Source organism: Triticum aestivum, chromosome 7B, assembly GCF_018294505.1.
Source record: "Triticum aestivum cultivar Chinese Spring chromosome 7B, IWGSC CS RefSeq v2.1, whole genome shotgun sequence".
Taxonomy (NCBI): domain Eukaryota; kingdom Viridiplantae; phylum Streptophyta; class Magnoliopsida; order Poales; family Poaceae; genus Triticum; species Triticum aestivum.
Window position 1 is genome coordinate 375,311,821 of NC_057813.1, and position 13,175 is coordinate 375,324,995.

Genomic DNA, 13,175 nt, shown 5'->3' on the forward strand with positions numbered 1-13,175 from the left:
GCATGCTTGCCACGTGCCCCTCAGATGTGAACCGCCAGGGGCACCAGCGTAATTGCGCTGTGCTGCACACCTACTTATAACTACTTGTCCCCTGCGGTAAAGAAATCCTTCTTCCACCTCTCCACCTCGTCAAAACCCTAGCGCCACTGCTAGCTCTCGACGACGCCGGCGACGAAGCGCTTAGCTGCCGCGACTTCTTCGACGTCGTCCTCACGCCGGCCGCGGACATCGTCCTCTCCGCCGTCGCCGTAGGTGTCCTCCGTCGCCAAGTTAGGGCACGGTGGGCTGAACTGCTTGGTCTCCTATTCATCCCATCTAGCAGTTCTTCGTGCGGAAATTATAACTCTATTTTTACCACCTTTTTGATCTTCAAGATTCATCCTATTTACCGAAAGTGGTTTCTGCCTATACGATGTTAGATCTATTCTGTCTGCATCTCATACTGCCTAGTCAATTCACTTAGATTACATATCAAGTTTGATTCCTCACTTGTACTTATTCTCGGATTGGTACAAATCTGGAACCAACTCACCCCATATAAGTGAATGTCTTCGCATCATGAGGTCAATGTCTTCAAACTGATTTATCTTCAAAATCTTCTGAGAATGCATATGACCTCTTCCCCTTCCCTCACATCTCTAATGCTGTCACAGGTACATGTCCGTGGGAGAATCCCTTGGTTCTCATAGTCTGCATTCGTTTGCAGAATACTTACAACATCACATTAATTCTCCTGAAGCCAGTTCCTGTTTGACCAGCAAGCGTAAGTCTCTGAAGCCTTTGAACACATTGAAGCCATTCAGTTTGAAGTTCATGGCTATAGAAAAATCAGCAAGGAAGGGTGGCAGACAGCGCCGAGAGGGAACATCCAAAGATCTGCCTGATGACCTAGCAGAGCTCTACAAGACAGATCCTCAAGAGACTTATCATCAGCGCAAGACACGAATCCAATGGATTCGATGCTATTGGGCTAAAGAATGGTTCAAGTACAAATTCGTGACCAAGGAATATGCAGAGAAAAATGCTATCAAGAGTCCTTGGGGGGATATACTCTATCGTGGCCTTCAACCCAAGAACAGAGCTAAAGCTATTGCACAAGGCTTCTATCCTTGCATGGTCCGTGGACCTCAGCCTAAGAACGCCGATCCCACATCATTACTCTGGTGTCGTGATGATGCTCTCTTCAAGCGAAACTTTCAGCATGCCAAGGCTTCGGCCAAAGAAAACAAGAAGTCATTGGGATTAGACTTCAACCCTGGTCCCTCTGCTCCCCGTGCCGACGGCTCTCATGATGCAGAACCTAATGTCATCGGCCCCTTCTCCAACCTCGATGGCCTCATCACCTACATCTTGGTCCAAGGTGCCAGGGTAGATCATTCTGATAATGATGCTGATACTGATGAAGCCCCAGCTCGTCCTCCAAAGCTGCAGAAGCAAAAGAAGCTAAAGGCTTCTAAATCAGCACCTCCAAAAACTTTACGTGCAAAGCCTCTGGCCACTGCACCTCCTGAAGCCAGTGTGTAGTCTGAAGATCAATCCCGTATCTCCAAGAAGACGGAGAAGAAAAAGCAAATTGTCAGGCATACTGATCAAACCTTGACTCCTGCTGCCATTCTGCGTGAAGAACCCATTGATCTGTCCAGTGATGAAGATCTTGCAGATGATGCCCTTGAGCAACTGATCAAGAGCAAGGAAGAAGCAGAGATCTTCAACAACCTGCCTCTCTTCGATGTGGCAATCATCCATAACTTCATTGATGAGTGGTTTGACACACCAAATCTCAGCTTTGAAGATCTGCAGCTTCCCATTGGCCTCATCGTCTCTTTCAATGGCGCCATTGCTTCCGAGCTAGCTCTCGCTCAGCGCATCGTTGAGCTGAAGAACAAAATTGATTATGAGAAGGCTCAGTTCAAGAAGCATGTGGCGAAGCTTAGTGTGCAAGATGTCAGAAACTTCAAGGTCATGCTGCATGAGCTTAAAGAAGCCTTTCTCAAGAAGCGCCAAGAAGCCCAAGGCTCCCGCGAGCGTATGAAGAGTTTGGCTGACAAGTGTGTGCTTGCCTACAATCAGGCTGAGAAGCGCAAGTCACTTGGTCGTCCTGGCATTGACCCCAGGATGGCAGCAAAGAAGAAGAAGCTCTCTACTGCCCAGCCTGCATCTTCAAGCCAAGAAGCACCTTGCATTGTCTTCCCAAGCAGCATGACTGGCTCGAAGCCAAAGGTCACGACAACTGCTTCAGAACAGAAGAAGACGAGGCCTGCTGAGGGAGTCCTGGACCAGGGGGTGTCCGGATAGCCGAACTATCATTGTTGGCCGGACTCCAAGACTATGAAGATACAAGATTGAAGACTTCGTCCCGTGTTCGGATGGGACTTTCCTTGGCGTGGAAGGCAAGCTTGGCAATACGGATATGTAGATCTCCTACCATTGTAACCGACTCTGTGTAACCCTAGCCCTCTCTGGTGTCTATATAAACCGGAGGGTTTTAGTCCATAGGACGAACAACAATCATACCATAGGCTAACTTCTAGGGTTTAGCCTCCTTGATCTCGTGGTAGATCTACTCTTGTACTACCCATATCATCAATATCAATCAAGCAGGAGTAGGGTTTTACCTCCATCGAGAGGGCCCGAACCTGGGTAAAAACATCGTGTCCGTTGTCTCCTATTACCATCCGCCTAGACGCACAGTTCGGGACCCCCTACCCGAGATCCGCCGGTTTTGACACCGACATTGGTGCTTTCATTGAGAGTTCCTTTGTGTCCTCGCTTATAGGCCCGATGGCTCCTTCGATCATCAACAACAACACGGTCCAGGGTGATACTTTTCTCCCCGGACAGATCTTTGTATTCGGCGGCTTTGCACTGCAGGCCAATTCGCTTGGCCATCTGGAGCAGATCGAAAGCTACGCCCCTGGCCATCAGGTCAGATTTGGAAGTTTGAACTACACGGCCGACATCCGCGGAGACTTGATCTTCGACGGATTCGAGCCACAGCCGAGCGCGCCGCACTGTCTCGATGGGCATGATTTAGCTCTGCTGCTGGACAGTGCCCTGGAGGCCGCACGAGAGTCCGCTCCAACCCTTAATCCGGAGCCGACTGCGCAGATCGAGGATCGGTGGCTAGACACCGTCTCAGGGGCTGCTACCTCTACGGTGATGGAGCCGAATACCGACCCTGTCCCTTGTTAAGCTCGTGACTCTGAGGTGCCGGACTCCTCGCCGGACTCCGAACCTCCCGCGCCCCTACCAATCGAATCTGATTGGGCGCCAATCATGGAGTTCACCGCTGCGGACATCTTTCAGCACTCGCCTTTTGGCGACATCCTGAATTCGCTAAAGTATCTCTCGTTATCAGGAGAGCCCTGGACGGACTACGGTCAGGATGGTTGGGATGCGGACAACGAAGAAATTCAAAGCCCACCCACCACCCACTTTGTAGCCACTGTCGACGATCTAACCGACATGCTAGACTTCGACTCCGAAGACATCGACGATATAGACGACGATGCCGGAGACGACCAAGAACCAGCGCCTATGGGGCATTGGAAGGCCACCTTGTCATACGACATATACATGGTGGACACCCCAAAGGATGGGAATGGCGATGGAACAACGGAGGAAGACCCCTCCAGGAAACAGCCTAAGCGCCGACGTCAGCGGCGCCGCTCTAAATCCCGCCACAGCAAGAATGGAGATTCCGGCACCAGAGACAATAACACCCCTGATAGTGCTGAAGACAACCCCCTCTAGCAAGATTCAGCATAGGAGGATGAAGAAGCCAGCCCTCACGAGAGAGTGGCAGACAAAGAGGTAGAGGACGATGATTACATGCCTCCCTCCGGAGACGAGGCAAGCCTCGACGACGACGAATTCATCGTGCCTGAGGATCCCGTCGAGCAAGAGCGTTTTAAACGCAGGCTTATGGCCACGGCAAGCAGCCTCAAGAAAAAGCAACAACAGCTTAGAGATGATCAAGATTTGCTAGCCGACAGATGGACCGAAGTCCTTGCGGCCGAAGAGTACGAACTCGAACGCCCCTCCAAAAGCTACCCTAAACGCAAGCTGCTGCCCCGATTAGAGGAGGAAGCATATAAACCCACATCACCAGCGCATAACACGGCCGACCGGCCACCTCGTGGCCACGACAGAGAGGCCTCCAGGCCCTCCACTAAAGCCGTACCTCGGCATCACTCGAAAAGTACAAAGCCACAGGGGAATGCACTGGACTTGCGAGACATATTGGAGGATAAGGCAAGACAATCAAGATCGATCTACGGATCGCGTGGGCGCCCCACGATGCGCAACGATGACCGTCGCGCCGAATACAACAACTCCGGCCGGGCCGAACACAGTAGACAAAGCTCGCTTGAGCTACGTCGTGATATAGCCCAATATAGAGGCGCCGCACACCCACTATGCTTCACAGACAAAGTAATGGATCATCAAATCCCCGAAGGGTTCAAACCCGTGAACATTGAATCCTACGATGGCACAATAGACCCCGCGGTTTGGATCGAAGACTATCTCCTTCATATCCACATGGCCCGCAGTGATGATCTCCACGCCATCAAATACCTCCCACTCAAGCTTAAAGGACCAGCTCGGCATTGGCTTAACAGCTTGCCAGCAGAATCAACTGGGTGTTGGGAGGACCTGGAAGCCGCATTCCTTGATAACTTCCAGGGCACATATGTGCGACCACCAGACGCCGATGACCTAAGCCACATAATTCAGCAGCCAGACGAATCGGCCAGACAATTCTGGACATGGTTCTTAACAAAGAAAAATCAAATCGTCGACTGTCTGGATGCAGAGGCCCTTGCAGCCTTCAAGCATAACATCCGTGACGAGTGGCTTACCCAGCACCTAGGACAGGAAAAGCCGAAATCCATGGCAGCCCTCACATCACTCATGACCCGCTTCTGCGCGGGAGAGGACAACTGGCTACCCCGCAGTAACAACCTCAGCAAAAATTCTGGCAGTCCGGATACCAAGGACCGCAATGGCAGGTCGCGTCGCAACAAGAACAAACGCCGCGTTAACAGCGATAATACCGAGGATACGGCAAACAACGCCGGATTCAGAGGCTCCAAACCCGGTCAGCGGAAAAAGCCATTCAAAAGAACTACTCCGGGTCCGTCCAATTTGGACCAAATACTCAACTGCTCGTGCCAGATACACGGCACCCCCGAAAAGCCAGCTAATCACACCAACATGGATTGTTGGGTATTCAAGAAGGCAGGCAAGTTAATTGCCGAAAACAATGACAAGGGGCTGCATAGAGATGACAAGGAAGAGACCCGTCCGTCGAATAATAGAGGACAGAAGGGTTTCCCCCCACAAGTGCGGACGGTGAACATGATATACGCAACCCACATACCCAAAAGGGAGCGGAAGCATGCACTCAGGGACGTATATGCGATGGAGCCAGTCGCCCCAAAGTTCAATCCATGGTCCTCCTGCCCGATCACATTTGATCGAAGGGACCACCCCACCAGCATCCACCATGGCGGGTTCGCCGCATTGGTTCTAGACCCAATCGTCGACGAATTTCACCTCACTAGAGTCCTGATGGACGGCGGCAACAGCCTGAACCTGCTTTACCAGGACACAGTGCGCAAGATGGGCATAGACGTGTCAAGGATTAAACCCACAAAGACGACCTTCAAGGGCGTCATACCAGGTGTAGAGGCCAATTGTACAGGCTCAGTGACACTGGAAGTGGTCTTCGGATCCCCGGATAACTTCCGAAGCGAGGAGTTAATCTTCGACATAGTTCCGTTCTGCAGGGGCTATCATGCACTGCTCGGACGAACCGCGTTTGCAAAGTTCAATGCGGTGCCGCACTACGCGTACCTCAAGATCAAGATGCCAGGCCCTCGAGGAGTCATCACGGTCAACGGAAACACTGAACGCTCCCTCCGAACGGAGGAACACACAACGACTCTCGCGGCAGAAGTGCAGAGCAGCCTCTTAAGGCAATTCTCGAGTCCGGCCGTTAAGCGACCGGACACTGCTAAGCGCGCCCGGAGTAACCTACAACAAGACCACCTGGCACGTTCCGAGCACGCGTAGCAATGCGGCCCCAACCCCAGCCCTTGCAAAATTGCAAAACCAGTACCTCGCGTACATCACTACACTCTGGAAATACCATGGGCAAAGGGGGAGGGGCACGACCACGGCAGGCCTAGAGTGCGGCTCAACCACACCAGGGGCTCCCAAGTGTGTCATCCTTTTTTTTCTTATCCTCAGGACTCCATTTACCAGAGGCCCTGTCCGGCAGTAGACCTGCCGAACTCACGATGCAACAACCAGGGAAGGAGAAAAGCTACGACGAGTATCCAGGTGGTCTCCATTATGAGCATTATACCTGTTTTATACACCATTCCACAGCCTACCCCTGGAGGGGGACATGCTAAATAGTTCCACCCCTTGCTTATTGCACTATTTGTATCGTTCTGCACTCAAGGCAGTATTTTTTGAATAAACAATGCATCGCTTTTTGCCTATAATTGCATTCCTTTCTTATACATATGTTCATTTATGACATGTTGCATTCGTACACTTTGGTACGGCTAAATACACCAGGGGCTTAAGTTCCCCACATCATGGTGTGATAAGTCCGAACACTTTCACAAGTGCGGCACCCCGAACTTATAGCATTATATGCATCGGGTCCGAATCATGTCTTGGGTCAATAGTTGGGTTTGCCCGGCTCCCATGTTTTGGTACCTTACGTTCCGTTATATCGGCTAAGGTAGCGCTGGGAGAACCACTGCGATTGTGCCCCAGTTGAGCTGGGCGAGCACCTCAGTGGAGAAAGCTAAAACTGACCGTCATGATGGGGCGAGAGCCGGTCGCTATTCGAGAGGTTTCTTCGAGTCCCTAAAGACTTATGCCGCTTAGAGCGAGGAACCGGCTTTGTCCGGCCCAGGCGTGGATAGCGCCCCAAATTCGGCCTTCTGAACACTAGGGGCTTCGCCGAAATTTAAAATTATAGAATTCTATGGCTAAGTGAGAGTGTTCAAGCATTATAAGTCCGGTTGCCTTGTTCGTTGTGTTGAGCGCCTCCCTAGATGGACCCAAAAATGGGAACAAGAGCGCTCAAGTTTATCGGGAACACCCCAGCACTCGTGGGATGGGGGCTGAAGCCGACGACTTGCCATCTCTCAGATTTGATAAACGGTCGCACAGAAGGTAATATTTTAAATTAACAAGTGTTGCTTAGCGCATATGAACAAAGTTTTCAGCGCATAGGATAACAAAATGTGATTCTACTCAAATATTACATCTTTGGAGCACTCACCCGCAATAATGCGGGCACCCTTCAGGACACCCTTATAATACATCTCAGGTGTGCGATACTCCTTGCCCGGCGGTGGCGCGTCCGTCACAAGCTTCTCAGCATCCATCCTGCCCCAGTGCACTTTAGCACGGGCAAGGGCCCGACGGGCACCTTCAATGCAGGCGGAGTGCTTGATGACTTCAACCCAGGGACACGCATCCACCAGCCGCCGCACCAGGCCGAAGTAGCTCCCAGGCATGGCCTCTTTGGGCCATAGCCCAACTATAAGGCCCTTCATGGCTTGTTCGGCCACCTTGTGGAGCTCGACCAGCTGCTTCAGCTGGTCGCTAAGGGGCATCGGATGTCCAGCCTCAGCATACTGAGACCAGAACACCTTCTCTGTCGAGCTCCCCTCCTTGGCTCTGTAGAAAGCGGCAGCATCGAACACGCTGCGGGGCAGATTTGCGAACGCTCCTGGAGAGCTCCGAATTCGGGTAAGTAACAGGTAATTCACTTTTACATGCTTGCTTTGCATGAAGAATGCCTTATCCGCCGCTATCTTCTTCAATGCCTCGATTTCCTGGAGGGCCTTGTGGGCTTCGGCCTTAGCGGCTTTGGCACTCTCAAGAGCCGACGCAAGTTCGGACTCTCGAGTCTTCGAGTCACGCTCCAAATTCTCATGTTTTTCCACGAGAGCTTGGAGCTCTTGTTGTACCTCCGCCACCCGCGCCTCCTGCTTCTCTCGCCCGGCGCGTTCCGCAGCCGCATTGCGTTCGGCAGCGGACACCGCCTCCTTCAGGGTCGCCACCTCGTTCGTAGCCCCTAGAGTACCCACGTTATCCTTGTCATTTCTCTTGCAACCAAATCCTTTTCTGTAAGGTACAACTTTAATATGGTGTTACTCACCTTCCTTGTCCTCGAGCTGCTTCTTGGCACGGCCGAGCTCGCTCTCGGACCGCTCGAGGCTCTGCTTCAAGGCATTAACCTCCGCAGTCAGTGCGGCAGAGGTCAGCAGCGCAGCCTGCATTCCCATATTGACATATTTTTGTTAAGACTCCTGCGTATATCTTTTTAGATCCTCAGTCTGGCTTTTCTTTCTGAACACCGAACCGAGCATCAGGGGCTACTGTCTATGCGGTACTATTTTACATATCTTAAAATTCTTACCTCAAAGCCTCTTAAAAGGCTGCTGCAGGCCTCGGTCAGCCCGCTCTTGGCGAGATGAACCTTCTGAATCACCGCACTCATGACAGTGCGGTGTTCCTCTTCGATGGAAGCGCCATTGAGCGCCTCCAGCAAGTTATCCGGCGCCTCCGGTTGGACGGAGGCCGCCGGTGTCACAGTCTTGCCCTTCTTACGAAGGGGCCGCCCGCTGGACTCCGGAACCACTACAGGTTTCGGTGCGGAGTCCGGTCCAAAGTCCGGGAGGTTGCCCTGCGGCACCTCCGGGGCCTCCTCCTCCTGGTGGGTCCCTTCCCGGGATCCCACCTCGGCGTCGTCAGCAGATTGAACTTGTGTAAATATTATTCTCTCTACGGTGGTATGTGGAATTTATTTTGCAGAGCCGGACACTATCCTGGTGTTCACAATCTTCTATGAAATTATTCGGAGGAAGAACCCGCCTTGCAATGCCGAAGACAATATGCGCGCCGGACTCATCGTCATTGAAGCCTGGTTCAGGGGCTACTGAGGGAGTCCTGGACTAGGGGGTGTCCGGATAGCCGAACTATCATCGTTGGCCGGACTCCAAGAGTATGAAGATACAAGATTGAAGACTTCGTCCCGTGTCCGGATGGGACTTTCCTTGGCGTGGAAGGCAAGCTTGGCAATACGGATATGTAGATCTCCTACCATTGTAACCGACTCTATGTAACCCTAGCCCTCTCCGGTGTCTATATAAACCGGTGGGTTTTAGTCCATAGGACGAACAACAATCATACCATAGGCTAACTTCTAGGGTTTAGCCTCCTTGATCTCGTGGTAGATCTACTCTTGTACTACCCATATCATCAATATCAATCAAGTAGGAGTAGGGTTTTACCTCTATCGAGAGTGCCCGAACCTGGGTAAAAACATCGTGTCCGTTGTCTCCTGTTACCATCCGCCTAGACGCACAGTTCGGGACCCCCTACCCGAGATCTGCCGGTTTTGACACCGACAGCTGCCGAGGCTGAAGCCAGAAAGAGGAAGCATACTGAAGCCTCTGATGCCGCTCCCTCCAAGAAGAAGCGCAAGACCAAGAAGAATAGGGCTGCTCCCACAGAGCCCTTGGTTGTTGAACCCATTTCAGTGGTTCGCCCTGCGTCTGAACATCAAGAAAGAAGGATGATAGTTCATGAGCCTGCTCCCACAGAGGCTCATGAAGCTGAAGACATTCCAGAAGCTGAAGACATTCCAGCAGCTGAACCCACCACTGCTGAAGACATTGGTCATGATGACAATGTTGAAGATGATGAAGTTCTTCCTCAGATCGAACACAACGTGGTATCATCGGCTGTTCTCACGAACAACGAACTCATCAGCATTGGTTGTCCTCTGACGCCAACTGCTCAGGATGCATCGTGGGCTGATCACCCACAGCAACAAGACTCCCCCAGTACTCCCCAACAAAAACAACACGCTACACCACCCGTGCAAGAAGAAGATGAAGACTTTGAGGCCCAGCCAACTCCATCTCCAAAGGCGTTGCCAGCATTTCGCAGGCTTCACAAAGGACAAAGGCCTCAAGCCCCTCTGTCAAGCGTTCCAGAAGGAGAAGTGCAACACCAACCTGTTGCACGTCAAATATTTTCTGAACTCACTCCAACTGTGAATGTCTCCGCGTCTGAAGCCCAAGCTGCTGAAGACATTCCGGCTGCATCAGCCGATGAAAATCAAGAAGACGTACGTGTTCCTGCTCCTCCCGTTAATGAAGAAGCTGTTCCTGATGTGAACGTGCTAGTGTCCGACCCTCCAGCTCGTCAAGTGGAGGTTGAAAATGTTGAAGCTGCCACCACCAACGCCAATGAAGCCAATGACATAGTCATGGCTGAAGCTAATGTGGAGCTTGAACCAACCAGTGTGCCTGAAGCCAATGACGCCACTGTTCCTGAAGCACCTGCTATGCAGCCAGAAGCCTCAGCTGTTGCCACTGCTCCTGTTCCGCCACCAAGGCCCCATACAATAGAGCAAGCATACAGTCATGGTCAGCTAACCACTGTCCGATGGCCCATTCTGGTACCTCTGCCTACTGCCTCTGGACCTCAATTTGATTATCATGTTGAGCATAGGCCTCAGATCCAGAAACCAAAGCCAAGATTGCCAAGGTTTCCAGGTACTGCAAACTCTCCATGGTCCTTCAATGCTAATGGCTTCAAAAGCCACAATACCTTCTTTGACAGCGCCAAGAACCCCTACTCAAAGCCAAGGATATCATCTGATCGGTTCTGGAGTTATCAGCAGCGAAGCTATTACTCCTGCGTTCTGTATGATCAAGGGCGCATTTTCCCTCATATGCGCCTCGATACTGAAGCCATTGCTGGACTGCCGTGCTTAGAAGAAGCACTTGACTGTTTTTGTGATGCTGGTCTGCTCAGTTTTGTGACAGACAAAGAACATTGGAATGAAGAACTTCTGCTTCAATTCTATGCTACCCTCCACATTCGCGGCTACAACAGAGATATCAAAACATGGGTTCTCGAGTGGATGACTGGAAATGTTCATCATGAAGCCAAAGCTCTTGACATCATTGAGCTTACTGGCCTAGTCACTCCAGGAGAGCTATATGAACCTGATTGTCAACTACACCGCAATGCACTGGAGAGCATCTTCCACAAGCCCGAACCCAACATGAGCCAGGTGTTGAGCATGATGAAGCCTTTGCCATCTGACGCTGAATATCCAACGGAGTTCTTTGTTGATGACCTTGAGTATCTGCCTCGCACCATATATCATATCATCAAGCGAACTCTATGGCCTATCAAAGGACATTCATCAGCGGCCAAGCTTGAAGGAGCCATGAAGACTTTGGTCTTCTACATCCTCAATGGCATCAGCTTCAATACTCAAGAATTCTTCATTAGGCAACTTGCTGCTTCTGGATCTGACCTTTTTGGTCTGAAGTTCTATGCTCCATGGGTCATGCGCCTCATCAAGCGACACTCATCTGTCAACTATCAACCCTCTGCTCGCAATAATCTGATCTTTTTACCAGAGGTTGACATGTTAGTTGAAGCCATATACTCTGACCCTGCCAAGAAGCCTCTTTGTCTTCAGAATGTCGAGCACCAAAGCGTCACTCAACCCATCGAAGGCGTCCAAGCAGCAACACGAATCTATCCAATGGATGGAAATACTCGTCTGCCTCATCGTGCACCTACTGAAGCCACTGAAAGCACCATTACACAAAGGCCTAAGAAGCGCTCTTGTGTTCTCAATGACCGAGAACTTCTTGTGGCACTTCATCAGAAACAAGATAAGCATCACTATTGGCTCAAGAGACAGATGCAAAGCCTCTTGGTGGATGTCAATCACATTCGAAACCTTGCCACCAAGAATGCATTTGTTGCTCATGAGACCTGCCCGCGATCATGGAAGAGTTTGACGTTGCTTAGTGCTGAAGCAGATCTTCAAGATGATGGCTTCAATGAAAGATTCAAGTTTGACTCCACTCCTCCACGGACTGCTGTCCTACGTCAAACTCCATCCTTTGAAGACTCTGACTATTCTTCCTCCACGGCAACTGTGAATGCCAAAGTGATCGATGATGAAGATGATGCTACTTCACCACCTCCTACTACAGCACGCATCGACACTGCACCAAGTACGTCTGCACCGCCAACCAACAACGACAACCCTGCTGCTTCACCTACTCACAAGGACGAGTAGATGCTCTATGTCTTCAAACCTTTTTGGTCATTCCTGACAAAAGGGGGAGAAGCGTATGAGTTGATAGTCTTCAAGCGGGTTCATATGGGCGGTTGCATTATATTTGGCCTCGTGCTTACAACTCTTGCTTTTGAAACATTTGGTTCTTTGAGTTGTAACACTTAAACTCGATGGTCGTCTGCTACTTATTTGTTTTACCGTGATGCGATGATAAATTCCGCATGTGCGATGATAACTTCCGCACTTAGATCATTCTGCAGACGTCCATTTTTCATTATGCATGTCATTCTACTTGCTATATCATTTCATGCATGATGAATTATCTGCATAAGTTGAAGAGGATCTCCACAAATACAACCTGCCATGTGCATTTGCATTCCAAAAGCAAATTACTTATATGCACATCTTCAGGGGGAGCCCTTGCTACTTATGAAGACAATACCCTATCCTTTACAATTTCACATACTTTATCCCCGTTGAAAACTTCAACCAGTTTGTCATCAATCACCAAAAAGGGGGAGATTGTAAGTGCATCTAGTGCCACCCCTAGTTGGTTTTGGAGTATTGACGACAAAGTTGGTTGAGGGACTAATGCGTTTGTGAGAATTGCAGGATAACACAGGTAGTGTCCCTCATTGATTCGGTTTACCTACCGGAGATGACCCCTAAAAATGTATGATGACATTGAAGACAAAGGTGGTATGTGAAGATATTCATATTGAAGACTATGACAAGAGAAGACATTGAGTGAAGACTATGGAGCGCGAAGACTATGTGTTTTCGTTGTTTCCTTTTCTTCTTTGTTGAGTCATAGGAACCACCATACTGTTAAGTGGGGTCCAAGTGAACTAAGTCAGAGTGACTGAAGTGATGCTCAACCCAAATCCTATGTCTTCGAGCGAAGACAATGAGAGCAAATCTCATCCAGAGCTGGATGAGTCAGCTTTGCTTGTAGCCCAAGTAAAGTTGCCGTGTGTGTTTGAAATCTGACCGTTGGAACACATGTCAGTTCCTTAGTGAC